This window comes from Saimiri boliviensis, chromosome 14 (assembly GCF_048565385.1).
Source record: "Saimiri boliviensis isolate mSaiBol1 chromosome 14, mSaiBol1.pri, whole genome shotgun sequence".
Classification (NCBI taxonomy): Eukaryota; Metazoa; Chordata; class Mammalia; order Primates; family Cebidae; genus Saimiri; species Saimiri boliviensis.
In genome coordinates, this window is record NC_133462.1 from 72,458,329 (window position 1) to 72,477,646 (window position 19,318).

General features: G+C 38.2%; 1 long non-coding RNA gene across 8 annotated transcripts in view; it reads right to left on the bottom strand.

The window, feature by feature from the left end:
- LOC120361575 (uncharacterized) overlaps positions 1–19,318 on the bottom strand; it is a 220,257-nt gene that overhangs the window by 11,036 nt on the left and 189,903 nt on the right. For 7 of the 8 annotated variants that reach the window (XR_012513573.1, XR_012513570.1, XR_012513575.1 and 4 more), the window contains 2 exons: positions 2,089–2,204; positions 1,030–1,095 (listed from right to left, as the gene is read on the bottom strand). This is a non-coding gene — a long non-coding RNA (uncharacterized LOC120361575). The remainder of the gene's footprint in view (positions 1–1,029; positions 1,096–2,088; positions 2,205–19,318) is intronic. The other variant, XR_012513574.1, reaches the window with a different exon arrangement.

The following is a 19,318-nucleotide window of genomic DNA, read 5'->3' on the forward strand; positions in this document are numbered from 1 at the left end:
AATTCCTCTAGAATTGTAAACTACTTAACCAGATCAAGGTCTTGGCAGGGACGTCCCTTGGCAGGGATGGTTTTCCCTGAGGCCTCCCTCATTGACTTGTAGATGTTTGTCTTTTTCCTGTATTTTCATAGCCACGCAGCTGTATCCTAATCTCTTTTTATAAAGACACCAGTTATGTTAGATCAGAACTCATCCTAACGACCTCATTGTAACCTAATAATCTCGGTACAGATCCTATCTCCAAATGTTCGCATTCTGAGGTACAGAAGTTAGGACTTCCGCATATGAATTTTGAGGGGACACCATTTAGAGTGTAACACTGATATTCTCCAAGCCCAGGTCCATAAGCATGCTAACCAGTGATCATTCTGATTTTTTATTGGTCAGTGTCAGTTACGTTTTCAATTGTTATATAGTACTTTGAATATCACATCTAGATACTGCTAACTTTAAGAAACAAATAAGGACCAATAATAATCCATATGGGTTAAGAACTATCACTATGTGAACAGAAATAGAACACATAGCTTTTAAACCAGAAGGTAAAATAAGTTGACCTAGTCGATAGAAAGTGGGAAGGAGTAAAAGAAGACAAAACATACAGTATATAAAAAATATAAAGTGGAAGAACAGATATCAACTAAAAAATGTTAAATATAATGAGTAAAATACTTTTTTGGAAAGAAACAGATTAGAATTTTTTTAAAAAATGAAACAAAATGTTGATGAATTAAGATAAAGGACCTAGAAAGTTAAAAAAATTAAAAAGATATTTGGAAAATATAAATTGAAAGAAATTTGGGGTGGACATCTTAAAAGCTGATTAAATAAAACTGAAAAACCAAAAATTTTAATAGAGACAAAGCAGGATGCTATATACAGTAAAGGAGCAATGGAATAAAAATATATAACCATTTAAATCTGTTATGTACCTAATCACACAGCTGTAAATACCATCAAAACCCAACAAGCAGAATTTTAGGAAGAAATAGATAAATCAACAGGTATGGCTGGAAATTTTATACTCACCCCTCAAGAAACCATAAATCAAGCATAAATACGTACATACACACAAATAAGCAGCAGGATCAAGACCTGAACAGTAAAATATAATAAATTAGCTCATGCTAATATATCTAAATATATACATGCATACATTTATGTATCCTACAGAGAATACACATCATTTTCAAGCACACATGGAACACTTACAACAATAAACTATAAATCAATTTCACCAAGTTCTCTGAGCATAATGCAATAAAATTAAACATAAATTACAAAGTAGTCACTTATATCTCATATATTTGAAAGCTAAATACTTCAAAATAATTCACATGCTAAAATTTGTGAATACAGTTAAACAAAAAAAGTATAGCTTCAAAAATAACATGAAATAATAAAGTTTCAAAAGAAATGAATTAACTTCAGCTCATGAAGTGGGAAAAATAGCAGTGATAAACCCAAAAAAACAAGAAGGAAATAAATGGTAAAGATAAAGGTAGAAATGATGAAGACAAAGGTAGAAATAAAGAAAATCAAGAATATAGGAGATTAACAAAACCAAAAGCTGATTCTTTGAAAAGATTAACAAAGTAGACATCTGATAAGATTAATCCACATAAAAGCAGCAGCAAATAAGACACATAATGAAAAAGTGGTATCACTGCAGATACAACAAAGATTTGAAAAATTTTAGATGAAATAAATACATCCCTAGAAAATATGAAATGCCAAAAATTGTCTCAATAAAACCCCAAAAAAACAAAATAAACAGTAAACTGATATGGTTCTTAAATAATAATCCAACATCAATAGCAACAAACAAACAAAAAAATCCCAGATTTTATTGTTCTAGCCCTTGTTGTTGAGTAGTTTATTTGTACCCCTCAAATTGCTTTGACACTTTTATTGAAAATCAATGAATTATGGGCTGGTTTTGGTGGTTCATGCCTATAAACCCAGCATTTTGCAAGGCTGAGGTGGCCAGATCACTTGCGGCCAGGGGTTTGAGACCAGCCTAGTCAAAATAACAAAACCCCATCTCTACTGAAAATACAAAAATTAGCTGGATGTGGTGGCACACACCTGTAATCCCAGCTACTCAGGAAGCTGAGGCACAAGAATTGCTTTAACCCAGGAGGTGAAGATTGCAGTGAGTCAAGATCATGCCACTGCCCTCCAGCCTGGGTGACAGAGTGAGACTGTATCAAAAGAAAAGAAAAGAAAATTAATTGACTATAAATTAAAGCTTTATTTCTGTGTTATTGGTGTTTATTATCTTTATGGCAGTGCTGTCTTGACTCTTGTAGCTTTATTGTCTTCTGAGATATGATTGATATACTGGGAGACACTAGTGGTGGTCGAAAAAGTTCTAAGTAGGAGAACAAAAGGGATGGCTGGGGTTGCTCTTCCTTTCTCCTTCTCTCTCTTCTTGGATCCCAATAATCTAGCCACGAATGATAGGTCTTGGATAGGCTCATGATCTCTCCTGGGCTTCTGAGAAGCTAGCATATGTTTTAGAGGAAGGAAAAGGGCAACTTTGGTAGCAATAAGGAAGAAGAGTTATGAGGATGGAGCATCTTGTATGTCAGGGGTGGTTCTTCCATATTAGAATCAGGAAGCCACATTTCCATGGAAACATCTCAGATGAATGATGGAGAACACTGTTTGTGATAGATGTAAGTAACATTTACCACCACATTGAAGCAAGTAAGCCAATGAGACTCAAGTCATGGATTTATTTATTTATTTATTTATATTTTTATTTTTTTAAGAAAAAGCCTGGGTCTGTTGTCCAGGCTGAAGGGCAGTGGTGTGATCTTGGCTTACTGCAACCTCCACCTCCCAAGCTCAATCATTTCTTCTGCCTCAGCCTCCAGAATTGCTGAGATTACTGGCATTTGCCACCATGCCCATCTGTTTTATTTGTTTGTTTGTTTTTTGTATTTTTAGTAGAGATGGGTTTTCACCATGCTGGCTAGGCTGGTCTTGAACTCCTGACATCAAGTGATCTGCCCACCTTGGCCTCCCAAAGTGCTGGGATTACAGGTCCTAGCCATCGCCCCAGTCTTGGATCTTATCTCCAACATGGCCCACAAAACTAGAAAAAAAATCTCTTTTATAGATCAGACTATGTCATGTTGTTGATCACAGTGGGATACAGGGAACCACCTTTAGCTTTAGAGGTCTTGCAGCTCTACCCCCAATATTAAAAAAGCAAGGCTATGTCCTACTGCTGCTAAGTCTCCAGGCTCGTCCTCTCTTCCACCTCCCTCCTCTACTTTCCTTCCTTTCTGCCTGTCTACTTGCCTTATTCCTTAAAGGGTCTGCACTAGTTATTGAAGGAAACACAGACTTCTCATTTCCTGCTGGTAGTGATGACCACAGCTGATGTAGTATCCCTACTGCAGTAGGGTCAAGTTCTAACTCCTCTCTTGCTGGAGTCTTTCATAACCTTTAAAAAGGTATTGCCTTTAAAAAATGCTTTAAAATCTTCGTGTTGGGCTTTTCGCAATGGAATCACTACAGGGTGGTTGTCTATTTTGTTTCCTAACAGTGATTCTCTGACTTGTTCCAGGGGCTCTGCCCTGGTGAGAGTCAGAACATGGAAGCCTTGGTGAGACTGGTGCATTCTGTGGAACAGTGTCAGATGACTGGTGTATTGTTTCCTTTCTGTGATTGAGGGACAGTTTCAGCTGAAGACAATGTGACTAGCACATATGTACGTAGGATAAGATCACAGTCATAAGCACAAATTTCCACCAACTGAACAAGCCATCGAACTGACTGAAATTCTCTGCACATGTTTTGAGGGAACTCTCATAGATAATAACAGAAAACATTTATTGGTTATTTTATTCTATGCTACACATCATACTAAGTACTTTACATGTAGTTATCTAATTTAATGTTCACAACAATTCCATGAAGTAGATTTATTACCTCTATTTTACAAATGAAGCAACTGAGGCTTATAAACTTTGTACAACTTGTCCAAGGCCTTGGAGCTAATGCATGGCCATGCTGAGACTTGAAATCTAGTCTACCACCATCGAGGCCTACTCCTTAAGCAAAGTGGTTTGTGATGTTCTTGGGTGAAGGCAGAAACTCACATTTTACTTAGCAGGAAACAAACAAACTGAAGTGGATTTTTCTGTGATGGTTTTTATTCCTCACTTTTATTGTTGGTCTTCATGGAGAGAATAAAGTACTGAGGATAGCTTGTGAAGCTATTGCTTGGAAAATTTTTTCCAAGATGACCAAATCTATCATCTTGAGCAAATCATTTCTGGAAAATGTCTAGCTTTGGGGAATCTCTTATGGAAATATACTTTGCCTCTGACGATATAAGCTTTTGATTGCTGCAGGGCAGGACAAGACTGGTAAGCCAGGAAGCCTGTCATTTATCCCTTTTCTGAGTGTCCTTCCTTCTCTTGGTGGTTGCAGGAAACTGTTGGGGACTAGACTGGCTTATAGACAGCAGCACCTCTAAGCAAAGGCACCACTGCCAGGATTTTGTCTTCTGGGGACAGACGATGCTGCCGTGTTTGCCAAAGGAAGACAGCTCCAAGTGTCTCTGTTTTCAGGCATCCCTTAGTTTTCAAGTAAGTATAATTTTCAAACCTGTGTTGCATTCCAAAGAACTTTTTTCTTTTTTTGGGAATGCTTTTGTACTTAACACCTCTGTGAACTCTGTGACCGTACACCCTCATCTGGAAGGTCTATTCAGAGGAGGCTGAGCAGGCTGCCAAATTCAGCCTCTGAACCCTATCATTTCTGTATTATAAATGCTTTTCCCCATCCCATCCCTCGACAGCTGGAATTAAATGTTCAGAGGCATTTGGATTAGATTTGAATTGCTTGGTCAAATCTTAGTCACTTCTTCACACACAGACAGAATCTTTAACCTGGGAAAAGGTATTAGCTTGAGCTCAGAGAATCAACTAAAGAGAGATTCTTAAGCATAACGTTCCCAGTTAGAGTAAGGTTCGGCTAGCTGTCATGAGAAAAGCATGAGCTCATCACAGTGTTGTCTAACAAAGGCTGTTATTTGAAGTGCTCTCAGCAGACATTTCCCTGTGAGGAAAGCTTTTCTTTTAGTACCATCCCAAGTAAAATTTTTGAGGTTAATTGTCAAATACAAACATACAGTGATAGTAAGTCTCCATCATGGCCACAATATCACAATATTTGGTTTTGGTGCATATGTGGGAACACTCTCTTAAAGCATTATTTGTCTATCAATAAAAATGTATTGAATTTCATGGTCATTTTGTTATTTCTGTCTGCTCAGTACTTCTGTTACTTATTGGAAATTTCCCCTCCCCAGTTGTACATGGTCTTAGTGTCCCATAGCAGTGTTTGTACAGCTACTCCCCACCCCAGCCACAGAAATGGGCAATAATCCAGGTTGGAACAATTGTGGAGGCTGGCCAAGCATGCAATTACGACTTAAGCAGGGCCAACCTGGTAAAGAGAAGTACAAATCTCGAGTTATGTATAGCTGTCTTCTCTACAACATTGTGCCTGTCTGCAGAAAGAAACCAACATGCAGAAGAAAGAAGAGGCAAACGGTGTAGAGAGACGAAGCCTTGACTACATCATTTGGGACCCAGAAGCCATGCCTGATCTCTTCCCAGGTACAGAGGTCAAATTCCACTTTTTGCTTGAGTTTGATTATGATTTCTGTTACTTTGAAGAAAAAATGTCATTATTAATATATTATATCCACTTTGTACCAAGTGGTGTCAGGTAGTGGGAAGACAAAGGTGGCTTAGACACTGTAATATCTTGAAGTCAAGTAACTGAAGTATAGAGAGAAGGCTATGGGAAAATACGAGAGAGAGAGAGAGAGATTGTGTTTTAGAGTTATTGAGAGTTTTGAACATAAAAGTGAAATGGTAAGATCTGTGTTTTCACTTTGGTTATCATATGGAAAGTGAATTGGAAGAGGATGACCAGGTGTGGATGGTGAATTTAAGGTGATAAAAGGGTTCTAAGGCTTTTGGACCAAAATGAGATTCTACTTATTGATAGATGGATCTATACAATATGAAGGGGTCCCTCTGGTTTTATTAATCACTAGGATTGTTAGAAAGTAATGTCATTTTGGCTAGTGACAGAGTCTGATTCTGTCACCCAGGCTGAAGGACAGAGGCACCATCTCTGCTCACTGCAACCTTGACCTCCCAGGTTCAGCTATTCACCTGCTCAGCCTCCCTAGTAGCTGGAATTATAGGTGCTTGCCCCCACCCACAGCTGGATAATTTTTGTCTTTTTAGTAGAGAAGGGATTTCACCATGTTGGCTAGGCTGGTCTCAAACTCGTGGCCTCAAGCAATCCACCCACCTCAGCCTCCCAAAGTGCTGGGATTACAGGCATGAGCCACTAGACCCAGTCATAGCTAGTTTTTTTAAATCCATGTTTCATTAATATTCTTTAACATGGCAGTTATATAATTTGATAATCCTTTTTAAGCTTTCATCTATACAGATTTGTATGTAAGAATTTTAATTCTACAGTCAAGTGAAAACTGCTCTTCTTCCTGAGCATTTTCCTTGTTTTTCTGTATTGATTTCAAGCCGTGTGGTATATTTCTTGAGGTTTGATGATTGACACATAGTAATCACCAAATGAAACTGGCAAAAACATTGATAGAACAGACTACAGTTTACTGATTTTAGTATCCCCAGTGCTGAGCATGTTGTCTAATTTGCAACAATTTCTGAATTAATGTATTAATTTTCTATTACTGCTGTAAAAAATTATCACAAATTTAAGTGGCTCAAGACAATAAACAATTTGTTACTTTGTGGTTTTGATGGTCAGGAGTTCAACATCAGTCACACTAGGCTTGTCAAGGGGTCAGCAGGGATGACTCATTCTGGAGTTGCGTGGAAGCAGCAGCTTCCTTGCCTTTTTCAGCCTTTTTCTAAAGGCTGCCTGTGTTCCTTGGTTCTTGGCCCCTTCCTCCATTCTCAAAGACAACAGCATAGCATCTTCACCTCTCTCCCTGACCTCTGCTTTCATTGCCATATGGCCTTCTCTGACCCTGATCCTCCTGCCTCCCTCCTGTTAGGACACTTGTGATCACATTGGGCCCACCTTGATAATGCAGAATGAGCTTCCTATCTCAAGGTCCTTAACTTAATCACATTTGCAATGTCCCTTTTGCCATATAAAATCATATATTCACAATATTTAGGGGTTAAGATGTCAAAGTCTTATGGGGAACATTATTCTCTCTACCACAAAAAATTGTTTTGTTGAATGAATTATTTTAATATAAGTTGATAGATAGTTGATGGGTTATTAACTAGGAGTCACCATCATGAGACTCCCTGATCTTAATGATCATTAACATGTTTGCAGAACTATTTTACTCTTTACTATAGTAATGGAGGTGACTTAGATTAGTAAAAATCCCAACTTTGAGAAGAGATTACAATGGTATACTTGCTTTTATCAAGAAATCATATGAACATTCATGACCTCTAGCTTTAAACAATTGTTAAAAATGATAAAATTTCTACTTCAAAATTTGTAAACCTATATTGTTTCATATATTAAATAATCATATAGTCTGGTTGTTGGAGCGTAGTCCTGATTCTGATGAGATATTATTTGGTCACCCTACTCATATCCTAATAGGTCAAATCTTATAAGGTAGTTTTAACAATAGTCTCCCATAATCATGGAGCTATGAAATTTAGTCATGGTAGGACCAACTGTATTACCATTTTCTTCTCTTCTTCCATTGTTTCTTTCAAATCCTGTGGAGTCTTTATAAGTTTCACACAGTTGCTGTATCTCATGAAAAAATACGTGAAAATATATTGGAAGGAGAGTTTGAGTCCTGGTTACTTTCCTAAATTAGCATCAACAATTACCAAGGAGTTACTCATATTTGCTAGAGGGCAGAGCAGGTAATTGTGCCTCTTGCAGTAGGTGAACAATTAGCATGTAATTTGCGTAGTTTAAAATCAGATGTTTTAAAAACACAAGATTTTCATTGTAAAGGTAGTAGTAAACATTATCTTTTGAATATATTAGAATTTGCATAAACTAGGTACTGGATGCATCTTCCATTCATTCATATACTTAATGAATATCTACTCTTGTAACCATCCTAGTGAACACTGAGAAAGAGCTCTGAGGAAGAAAGTTTTGCATGATGCAATATGTTACATCTTTTGGAATACTATCAGTATATCTGATAAAAATACTTCGGACTGGGTGAGGTGGCTCACGCCTGTAATCTCAGCACTTTGGGAGGCCAAGGCAGGTGGATCCCCTGAGTTCAAGAGTTCAAGACCAGCCTGGCCAACATGGTGAAACCCTGTCTCTACTAAAAATACAAAATTCAGCCCGGCATGGTGGTGGGTGCCTATAATCCTAGCTACTCGGGAGCCTGAGGCAGAAGAATTGCTTGAACCCAGGAGGCAGAGGTTGCAGTGAGCCGAGATCGTGCCACGACACGTTGGCCTGGTGACAGAGTGAGACTCCATCTCAAAAAGAAAAAATACTTCAGCATTGCTTTTTCTCCCAACTGACCATTAGTTGGAGGCTAACTAGGTATTATTTTAATTAAATAATCAGATATTTATAGTTTTTTTTCCCCTCTCTATAAGAGAGACATATTTGAATTGGAGTTTTGGGAAAATTTCTTCCCTTGTGGAAAATTTGGGAAAATCTCTGTTGTATGTTTGTAGTCAGCTTACTGGAGAAATTGCTTTAACAACAGAAAGAGAACAATTTCCATCCTTAAAGAGCTCACTGTTTAGTTGTTAGGAACAGCCTGGTAAGCTTATGAAGGAAGATCAGAGACATAAAAGAACTATGAGAAAACCGATATCTGCTCAGGGTGCCGAAGGAGCTCAGAGGCTCAGATTGAAATATGAATTTCTCTATTTTTTTTTTTTTTGTGATAGGATCTTGCTGTTCCCCAGGCTGTAGTGCAGATGCATGATCATAGCTCACTGTAACCTTGAACGCTTATGCTCATATGATTCTCCTGCCTCAGCCTCTGAGTAGCTGGGGCTATAGGAACTCACCATCGTGCCTAGTTTTTTCTTAGAGATGGGACCTTGCTATGTTGCCCAAGCTGATCTTGAACTCCTGGGCTCAGGCAGTCTTCTCACCTCAGCCTCCTGAAGTGCCTCCAAGTTTTTCTGTAGGAAACAATGCCCTCCCTAAGGAGATCTCAAAAGATAAGTGGGAGCAGGCCAGGTGAAGAAGATGGGAGGGGCATCCCGTGCAAAGACCATCTATGTTAATTCAGTGAACCAAGAAACAGTGTAACTTTTATTTAGCAGATTGCGGTTCTCTGTGACTGAAGAAAAAGTGTGTAAATGAAGAGATGAGATGAGGATACAGAGGTCTTGAAGGACCTCCTATCACAGACCATGGAATTCAACTTTTCATGAGACAATATTCCACAGGGCAGTGATTTTTATTACATTTGTATTGTAAAAGATTGCCACATGAGCTTTATGGATTACAGATCAGGGCATAATAAGCCTGGACCTTCAGAAGCTCAGCTGAGGGATCTGGCTGGGAAGTAAGGAAGGTCTAGCTAAGGGCAGAGGCAGTGGGGTTGAAAAAGAAAGACATTTCATGTTTAGTGAAATACACAATCATAAAGTTAACTGATTTTTGAATGGTAGTAGAATGGTTAATATTTATTTAGAAAAATAATCATTTCTAAAATCATCACTGATTATAAAAAAAGGAGTATTTTAAAGGTAAAACAGTGCATTTGTCTTCTTATATGGGATATTAGTAGAATCTCTTTATGAAACTGGGCAGGAGATTGGACTCTGTCTAGCACATTACCAGGATCACGGTGCGCATTTTGTAAGTCTTTGCAATTTTCAATTTGGGTAAATAATATTATACGGTTTGTCTGTGTTTCAGTGAGTTCTCTGTACATGGCTGTCCACTGAGTTTCACTGTGACAAAGGGGATATACTGTCTGGAAAGAGCTAGGCCTAGAAATGAGAAGATCCTGGTGGCAGTCCTTCCCTGCTTCAAGCTGGGACTGACCACAGACAAGGTTGTGTAACTTATGAACTTTCATTCCTCACCATTTGTAAAGGAATTATGGTACCTGTTCAGGACACTACAAGGCTTTTGGGGAATGAAAGTAAGCAACAAGAAATAGCTTTGAAAATTATCACAAACCAGGTTGGGGAGCTGTGTGTTGTTGAGAAATAATTACAGGCTTCGGATTTAGGTTAATTTGGGTTCAAATCTCAACTGGAAATAATTTGGGGTAAGCTGCTTAACCCTTTTGAGTTTTAGTATTCTCATTTCTATAATGGATGTCATAGTAACTATTTCAGGACTGGTAGTGGGCTGGTGTGAGCTAACAGAGTTAAAAGATACTCGGTTTAGGTGAGTTCTCTCTTTCAGTGTAAGAAAAAAGTGGCAGTTAAGAACTTTGCTCTTTTTCTGCTGGACTAGAATCTAGCTTTGAGCCTAGGGTGAGAATGATTGGGTGTGGGGAGTTAGCTGTTGTGTTTTGCTGCTGTCCTTGGTGTCTGCAGGGCCCAGAGGAAGACAGAGTTTCTGGATGCTTCTGTGTGCTGTGTCTTCTAGGGGCTCTCGTCTGCTTTGGCTCTTGAGGGAAAACATCTGCTGCTATTACTGAGGTTTTTTTCCATTGTCATTTGTCTTCAAACTTGCTTCTGTTTATTTGTGATTTTCATGGATCATTTTAGTAGTCCCCATTTGGTTTTATCTATATCCTCCCACCTCCACTTTGCTCGTTATTTCTCCTTTTTAAAAAAATTTATGCCTACATCATTTATCTCCTTATCAGGTGTTTTGTTTAGGTAGAAATTTTGCCAAGTGTCTTATCTGTTGTTTCCGTCTTAGATCTCACAACTTTGCACAATGAAAACTCCTCATATGGATATGGTTTCCTCTTATTTTTCTTTCCTTTACTCTATTTTTTTCCCCTCTGGCCCTGAACCAATTTTTTCCTCCAACCCTGGGTTAAATGTTGTCATGTTCCCTTAACGCCATCTCCAGAACATACTTTGGCTTTTTCTTCCTGGGATGTCTTTGTTCTCCTGGGGTCTGCACTGCAGAGAGTCCCCAGGTTCTTCCTGTTCTTTATAAGCCATCTTCAGCTCACACTCATTGCAGGAGGCACTTTTCCTTTTTCTAGTGACCATAGGACTATACTGTGAGGCAGATTTCTTAGGGAGTGGTGCTTAGGGAAGAGGAGTGGTTGGAAAAAGTAGAATCTCTTACATTTAAACGTGATGATATATATAAACCATTAATCAGTGCCTGCATGTGTTAATGTTTAATAATTAGTACTACTCAGTACTGGTTTATTATGGGATGGTATTTTGGGAGGTTGGGATAGGAATTCTTTGCCACATTTGGAGATTGTGAAACTTAACCTCATGTTAATCTAGTCATAGGACATTTTAACTCCAGGAACAAAGAAATGTGACTTTGATGATGGAAAAAGAAAAAGAAACACTTGTCTCACTATGCTTATCAATCAGTTTGGGGCAAGATCACCACCTCCTCTTTTGAAAAATTTGGTTAAAAGTTTCATGCCTATTTGTAAACACTCATTTTTCCTTATTTTAACTAAAAGTATATACAAATGCTTTACTTCCATTTAAAAATTAATCACCCGTAGCTTGAACTTGATCTAAAAACTGTTAGAAATAGAAGAATTTTCCTCTGCTATGTTTGTGGTATTTCTTCCTTTCCTATTTAAGTTTGTATTTTTATTATACCACTTCTCATAGTCAGATTTGTATTATAGCTTATTATACATTCTCTGCTTCCTTAGGGGCTGTGGGTTTTTGGAAATCAGGAGCCATCCTAGGATCTGTGCATTTCCCACAGAACTAGAGAACACCTCACATATAGCAGAAATTTCTTACTATGGTGTATGAGGAGAAGCTACTCAATGAGTACAATAAGCATGATTTGGATGATGGATATCCTAAAGGCCCTGACTCTACTACCATGCAATCTATGCCTATAACAAAATTATGCCTGTATCCAATACATTTATACAAATACAAATAAAACAGTCTGTGCTATGATTGAGAACCAAATATAAACTTATATCCAATGTTGAGTCAATGATTAATAATTTTCCAGATTATCTATAGAAGCGTTACTGACAAAAGTCTTTGCTGATTTTTTAGAGCTAGTTTGTATGGATTTAAGAGAATATTCAGGGTTTTTGCAAGCCAGTTGTTAAATCATTTGTAACTTAAAATTGGCTTTGCTGGGAATATCTACACCTTGGAAATAAGCAAAGGGTACAAATTAGGGTTTTTTTTTTTTTTTCCTTTTGAGTGCCAGTTTGCCAGACCTCCATGGATGATAATGACATTGGTGAACTGGAACCCTGGTGAAAAAGACAAACCTTGACATATTGACATAATTTAATATATTATTGGCTTTAGTCAGAACTTTTCTAACAATCATAGATTACAATAGAAGGCTAAACAGAAGTTCAGTCTATGAATTGTCAGTGGGGCCATTAGATAGATTTATAAATAGTGAGAAGGAGGGAAAATGAGGACCACACGTTTATAGTGCCTTCATAAAGACCTGGTTAGGTCTTTCTTTCTCAAAAATAAAAACAAAACCAGACCATAGCTGAAGAAAGCAAGATAGACCGCTTCTCACAGGCAGTTTCTCCAAACGGCAAAGGTAGTTCAAGGTAATTTGGGAATGCCTCAGATCTGTATTGTGACCTGTTCCATTGGTTCTTAATATTAAAATTATTTTGTTTTTCTGGCATAGACATTAAGGCCATGGCAGTATTAGGGTGTGCTTTTAAAAATAGTCTATTAGAAGAAAATGTTAGAAGATGTATTTGGAATTATGAAAAGCAGTTTCGGTACATATCAAAATAAAATGCAGAAACTGTAAACCACTTCTCACTTCCTAATTTCTAACAGAGTTAATGATGCAACATATGAGTGATTCCTCAGTCAGCCTTATCTGCAAAGACTGTGTAAACATCATTCTTGTTATTGTACCTGCTAGTCCATTAACAACATTTGCATAAAAGTTTGTATTCCCTAAATTCGTCAAACAATGGTAGTCTAGAGACATACTAATCAGGTTCATGTGTGATTGTGAGGCTGCTCTAAAAGAATGATTAGAAAGCAATTTTAAGACATTTTTAAAAACTAATCAAAATATCATTCATCCTAGCCACAAGATATCAGAATTGTAAAATCTGAATGGTAAAATGTGTCTGGGCTTCATTTTATTTTTTTTAAAAACTAAGATGTTGAAACCCTAAAAAAATTACACAAGGCAGTTGAAAAATATTGCATTATGTATCAAAATAACCTTATTGGATAAAGGTCTTCTGGCATCTTAAAACCGGTATATAAGGTACACTAAAGAATTATGAGAAAGTTGGAGCTACCAAGTTGATTCAAAAGGTTAAAGTAGTGTTGTAGCATGTAGCTCACATATCAAACTAGTCCTGACTGCTGAAAAGCAGCAGGCATGGACACTCAATCACCTAGTAGAGCGATCTCGGGAGATCTTTTTCCAGCTCCCCACAAGTGCTCCTTGCTTTTCACCAGTCCACCATGTGCATAAAATTAACAACATGTTACAATGGCTTCTTATATCATAAATGGAGCCCCTTAAAGTGATATTCCTTCCCACACTTTTGCAGCCTTCCGGTGAGAATTACTACTGGACTCTGCTTATTTGAACAGAAGGTGTGAGTTTAAAGGCATGAACAAATATGCCAGCCATATATTAGCCATTCTTAGTAATGTACAGATGCTTGAGTTACTTGGGGGCTGGGTCTGGCTTCAGAAACCTATTTCACTAAAGACTAAATCTTAACCAAAACATCTTTTGGGAGATTAAAGGTGTTCCCAACAGCTATCTCTACTGAATTTGTCAGTGCACTTTTCATTTTTTACCTGGTTGTTTTAGCACAATGTAGACCCAATATGATCAACTTCTTTTGTGAGGACTTTCAGATTGAACTTCTGTAACTAGTCACCAGTTGAATAATCAACAATTCCTTACCAATTAGATGTTTAAAGTGAGGAAACACAGAGACATCTAAAGGAAAAGTTGAAGCCAATTGAACGGTTAGTTAAAAAAACAATTTGTCTGTGGGAGTGAGGATGATGATGATGATGATGATGACGTTGGTGGGAGTGAAATAAACATTTACTGAATGCTTTCTAATGCCACTATAGCAACTCTTTTAATCCTCATAAAATCCTGTGAGATAGGTGCTACTTATATCTCCATTTTACACATACGGAAACTGAGGCTTCAGACCACACAGTTAGTAATGGATGGAGGCTGAATTTCAATCCCAGCAGTATGTCTCCAGGGCCCATCTCTTAGTGACTATGCTTAAATACCATAAATGACCTTTCGCTATGGTGTACCCAAAAATGACAGGGACAATATCTGGGGCAATATGTCTGTGTCCTTGAAAAGACAGATTTAAAAGACAGACCTAATGGAAGACCTAATCTTCCATTCTTTGACTTCCACATCTTACTCAATTCCATATAGGGAAGGTCAATCACATAAAGAAAATTTTAATTTGCTTCTATTAATTTTTGTAATAATCTTAAGGTTACCATACTTAGCAAAGAAAAATACAGGATACTCAGATAACTTTGAACTTCAGATAAGCAACAAATACTTTTTAAAAGTGCAAGTGTACACCAAATATTGCATGGTATACACTTACATGGAAAATAATTTGTTGTTTATTTGAGATTCCAATTTAACTGGGTCTCCTGTATTTTATCTAGCACTCCTAAATAAGCTAAGCTTCAAACCTGAATGCCAGTGCTGTAAAAATCACTCTTTTGGCCAGGCTCAGTGGCTCATGCCTGTAGTCCCAGCACTTTGGGAGACTGACTGAGGCAGCTGGATCTCAAGGTCAGGTGTTAGAGACCAGCTGACCAACATGGTGAAATCCCATCTCTACTAAAAGTACAAAAATTAGCTGGGTGTGGTAGTGCATGCCTGTAATCCCAGCTACTCGAGAGGCTGAAGCAGGAGACTCGCTTGAACCTGGGAGTCAGAGGTTGGAGTGAGCCAAGATCGTGCCACTGCACTCCCGCCTGGGCAACAGAGCGAGACTCCATCTCAAAAAAATTTAAAAATCACTCTTTCATCTCTTGGAGGTGTTGAGGAAAAAAAAACAAAAAAAACAAAACTTGCTTTAAGTTTGTCAGGTTGGAGATGAAATGCTGGTCAAGTTTTTCCTGGGACTGGGTTAAACAGTTCAGACATGGCGTTTCTATCAATCACATCTATATTCCTTGGGGTTCTCCATATTGTGTTGAAAGCTGGGGAGTTGTGTTTAGCACACAGGTTATTGTACTTTGATAGCTACACAGGACTGGAAACCCATCATTTAGATTAAAATGAAATTTCTAAATGTTGTTTTAATGATGTGAAGACCACATTGCAAATGGGCCTCTTTGCTGTAGCCTCTAAAATAAAGTAATTGACCCTGACGCCATTCAGCTTGGGACACATCACTCACGTCATGGCCAATTATCTCTTGGTGACTTCAACACAATGGCTCCCATTGTCCACATAATGACTGTGGGGCTTGCAGGACCCACATAACTGCAAGGGGCCTCTTGAGTGCCTCACCTGCAATGTAAGGGCTAGCCAGTATTCATCTTTACACCTCAGTACTTAGCACTGTACCTGGCACATTTACATTTGCAATAAATGCTTACTGAGCATCTACTCTGTGCTAGGTGAAGGGGGTCACAGGAGGTAACGAGTTAGGTCCTGCCCTTGTTATTATAGAGTTTACAGCCTGGAGAAGGTGTTCCATAAATAAGAGTAGTACAGAGATCAGTTCTTTGGGAACTGAAGGATTGCTTAGCTACTTTGCATATAGATGAGGATATTGAGCCCCAATGATAGTGCGTATCCTTATCTATATGCAAACTAGCTAAAAAATCCTTCAGTTCCCAAAGAAGTCTGGGAGTCAGAAGACTGGGGCTCAGAAACCAAGTTTTCCTTTTAGTCTTTGTTTGAACAAGTCACTAAACTTCTCCCAGCCTCAGTTTCCTTATCTATAAAATGGAGATATTATAGTCTATATAATAGAGTATTGCCATGTAGCTGTTAAGGCAAAAATGAGATAATGGTCTAGAAAATTAAAAGCATTATATAATTGCAAAAATAATGTTCAAAAATATAGAATTGAGATTGCCAGTTGAACACTAAAACTAGAGAGACAGCTTAGCATAGTGGTTAAAAGCAGGGATGCTGGAGCCAGACTTAAATTGGGTTTATATCCAGCCTTTGCCACTTACAGATCATGTAACCTTTAGCAAGTTATTTCACTTTCTATGCCTCAGTTTCCTCATCTGTAAAATGAAGACAGTTATGATGCTTACCATAAAAGATTATTGTGAGCATTAATTGAGTTGAAGCATACAAACATAATAAGCATCCAGTAAATGTTATTTACAGTCTAAATCCATTGCAACATTTGAGTATAGGAAAATGCATGTGATGTTTTTGGGCCATCAAGGCAAACTTCCCATCCTTCCATTCCAACATAGAGATTCATTTTAAGAATCTATCAAAAAGAGATGTAAATTACACTGTCTGTGTCCTAAAATTTTTTTTTTGTTTTATTTTATTGCATTTTAGGTTTCGGGGTACAGGTGATGAACATGCAAGATTGTTGCATAGGTACACACATGGCAGTGTGGTTTGGTGCCTTCCGTCCCCTCACCTGTATCTGTCATTTCTCCCCATGCTATCTCTTCCCACTTCCCCACCCCCCACCCCTCCCCCATTTCCCCCCAACGGACCCCAGTGTGTAGTGCTCCCCTCCCTGTGTCCTTGTGTTCTCATTGTTCAACACCCGCCTATGAGTGAGAATATACGGTGTTTGATTTTCTGCTCTTGTGTCAGTTTGCTGAGAATGATTAGGTCAAGAGATGTTTTTATAATCATGTACTATGATCAGAAACTTCTGAACAGCCCCCACATCAAAATATCAGCAATGGATAATGGAGAGAAATGGAAAACTGATTTATTCATTTCTGGTCAATAAAGAAAGCATGCAGTAGCTGGATTGTAACTACCCTGCAAAGTGAGATTTACAAGACATAATATTGGAAGACAGATTTATCCCAGTTGAAAGTGCACTGCTGTTGAAGAAGTTTCCAGTGGAATTTATAAGATGAAGCCTTTGAATGAGAAGGACTCAGAAGCCTTGGGGAGTCATGAGGTTTGTTCATGAGGCTTGCTAGGCACAAGCTGATTTGCATGTTTAAGAAGTCCAGAGTGTTTTCTGAAGATATTGCTGGGAAAAGAGAAAAACAACTCAAGGTGAGGGCTCAGCTTTGGTTAAAACTTCCTTTTACTCAGGACTGTTGGGTTGATAAATCAAAATTATGTGTCCAGTGAGGAAATGGGAAGTAAAAATGTTTCCAAAAGAAAAAAGAAAAGAAAGCAAGTGATTCATTTTGGCCTAAATAATTGAAAATGCAGAAAGTTGGAGTGTTCCTGGCTGCCCAGTCCTGTGCTTGTCGCTTTTACTGTTGTGTAGCACATTCCATGATGATTTGGAATATGAACTATCAGCCTCAGCAAATCTTTAAACTATTTGGTGAAACCAGTTGGAGCCCAACCCGTAGCTACTTATAGGATTTGACTTCCTCTTCACATGGAGCAGGATCCAGAATGAAGCAGTAGAATCATGATTGTGTTTACTTTGTGTAAAAGAAAAAAAGAGAAAGAAATAAATGAAGGAAATAGGAAAGGAAACAAAGAGGGAGGGGAGGAAAAAGGGAAAAAATGACTTAGAAACAAACAAACAAAACAATGGGGCTGAAAAGTACCCTTTCTGGAGACATCAAGTCAGAATTCTAACTCTTACATGATAATATCTTCTGGGCATTTGGTTCATCTCTGGGGCCCAAGTCACATCTGGGTACAGGGTTCTAAGTGACTAAGACCCAAATAAAATGCAGAAGGTGAGCTTGTTAATGGCTCTGAATATGATAGACTTGAGTAGTACCACCACTCAGAGAAAGTCACTGCACATTTTCTTGGTGTCCAAGTAGAACATTAGCAATAGCCCAGGGAATGGGATTTCATGGTTTCTCAGGGGTTTTCTGCCAGGAAGCTCAGGAACATTGGAAAATATCCATCCCCATTATACAACACAGTAAAAAGAGTTAAATGATATGAGAAGTTAACACAACAGATGAAAAATGCAAAGGAGGGAGATTTCTTTTTTGTGGCTGAGAGAATTTAGGATGGCTTCCTGGGGACAGTGGTTTTGGAGCTGATCCCTGGAATATTATAGAAGTCAAGAGAAAGTGGTCAGCAGGAGGGGTTATGGAGTGAAGAGTGACAGAGATGAGCAACTCAGGGCTCTCTGGTCAGTAAGAGTACTCATAAAAATGGAGGGTGGTTCTGAAAAGTTAGACTAGGGTAGTAAACCTAATTACATGTCTGTTTCCAATATGAATGGAGATTAAAATTCCCTTTTCTATTTGTCAACAGTTAAATACTACTGTGGAGGATGGACTGTTTATACTTTGCCCTAAAAATATAATTGTTTTTCAAATATACAAATATGGAACTCCTAGGATGGAAAGAGAGTAAAACGATTGCCTAATGTAACTCATTAGTCTATGAGTAAAGTGGTTGGTTGAAAGGTCCCAAAGCTAGTCAGCAACAGGGCTGGGACTGGAATCTTAGCCTCTCAGTTCCAAATGCAGGGCTTTCATCAGGACATTACCTTCAAGCAGCTGGTAGAGATCGCTCGGTGAATACGTGGGAGGAGCCATTTATATGCTTATGGCCCAAATAAAGAAATGGAAAAGCTGCTGTAAGACTAATACCCAGCAACCATCCCCACAGTGCTCAGCAAAAATTGAGAAGGAAATTTAAAAATTCAGGCTTTGACATACATGGTTCATCTTTGCAAACAAGATTTTATGCAATTGTGAGTGAAATAGAAATGCATTTTGTATAGGTAGGAAAAGAAATGGTGGTTTTTAAGTTTCACTTGGGGTCATGAAAAGAAAAGGAAAGTGATATGTTTTGTTGTCAATAGCTTTTGTTCCTAACTGGCCTCAATTAATTTACAGAATTTCAGTTTCCATTCAACCAAGAACCAAGGAGACTTCACCTGGCACACAAAGACAAACTTGGCATGTTCTCTCTTATTTGTGGAAGCTAAAAATTAAGAACTGGTTTCTGATAGGATAAGCATAAGTATATGCCTGTCTTCCAATAAAGAATGCCCTACACTGTGAGGTCCCTGAGGTCA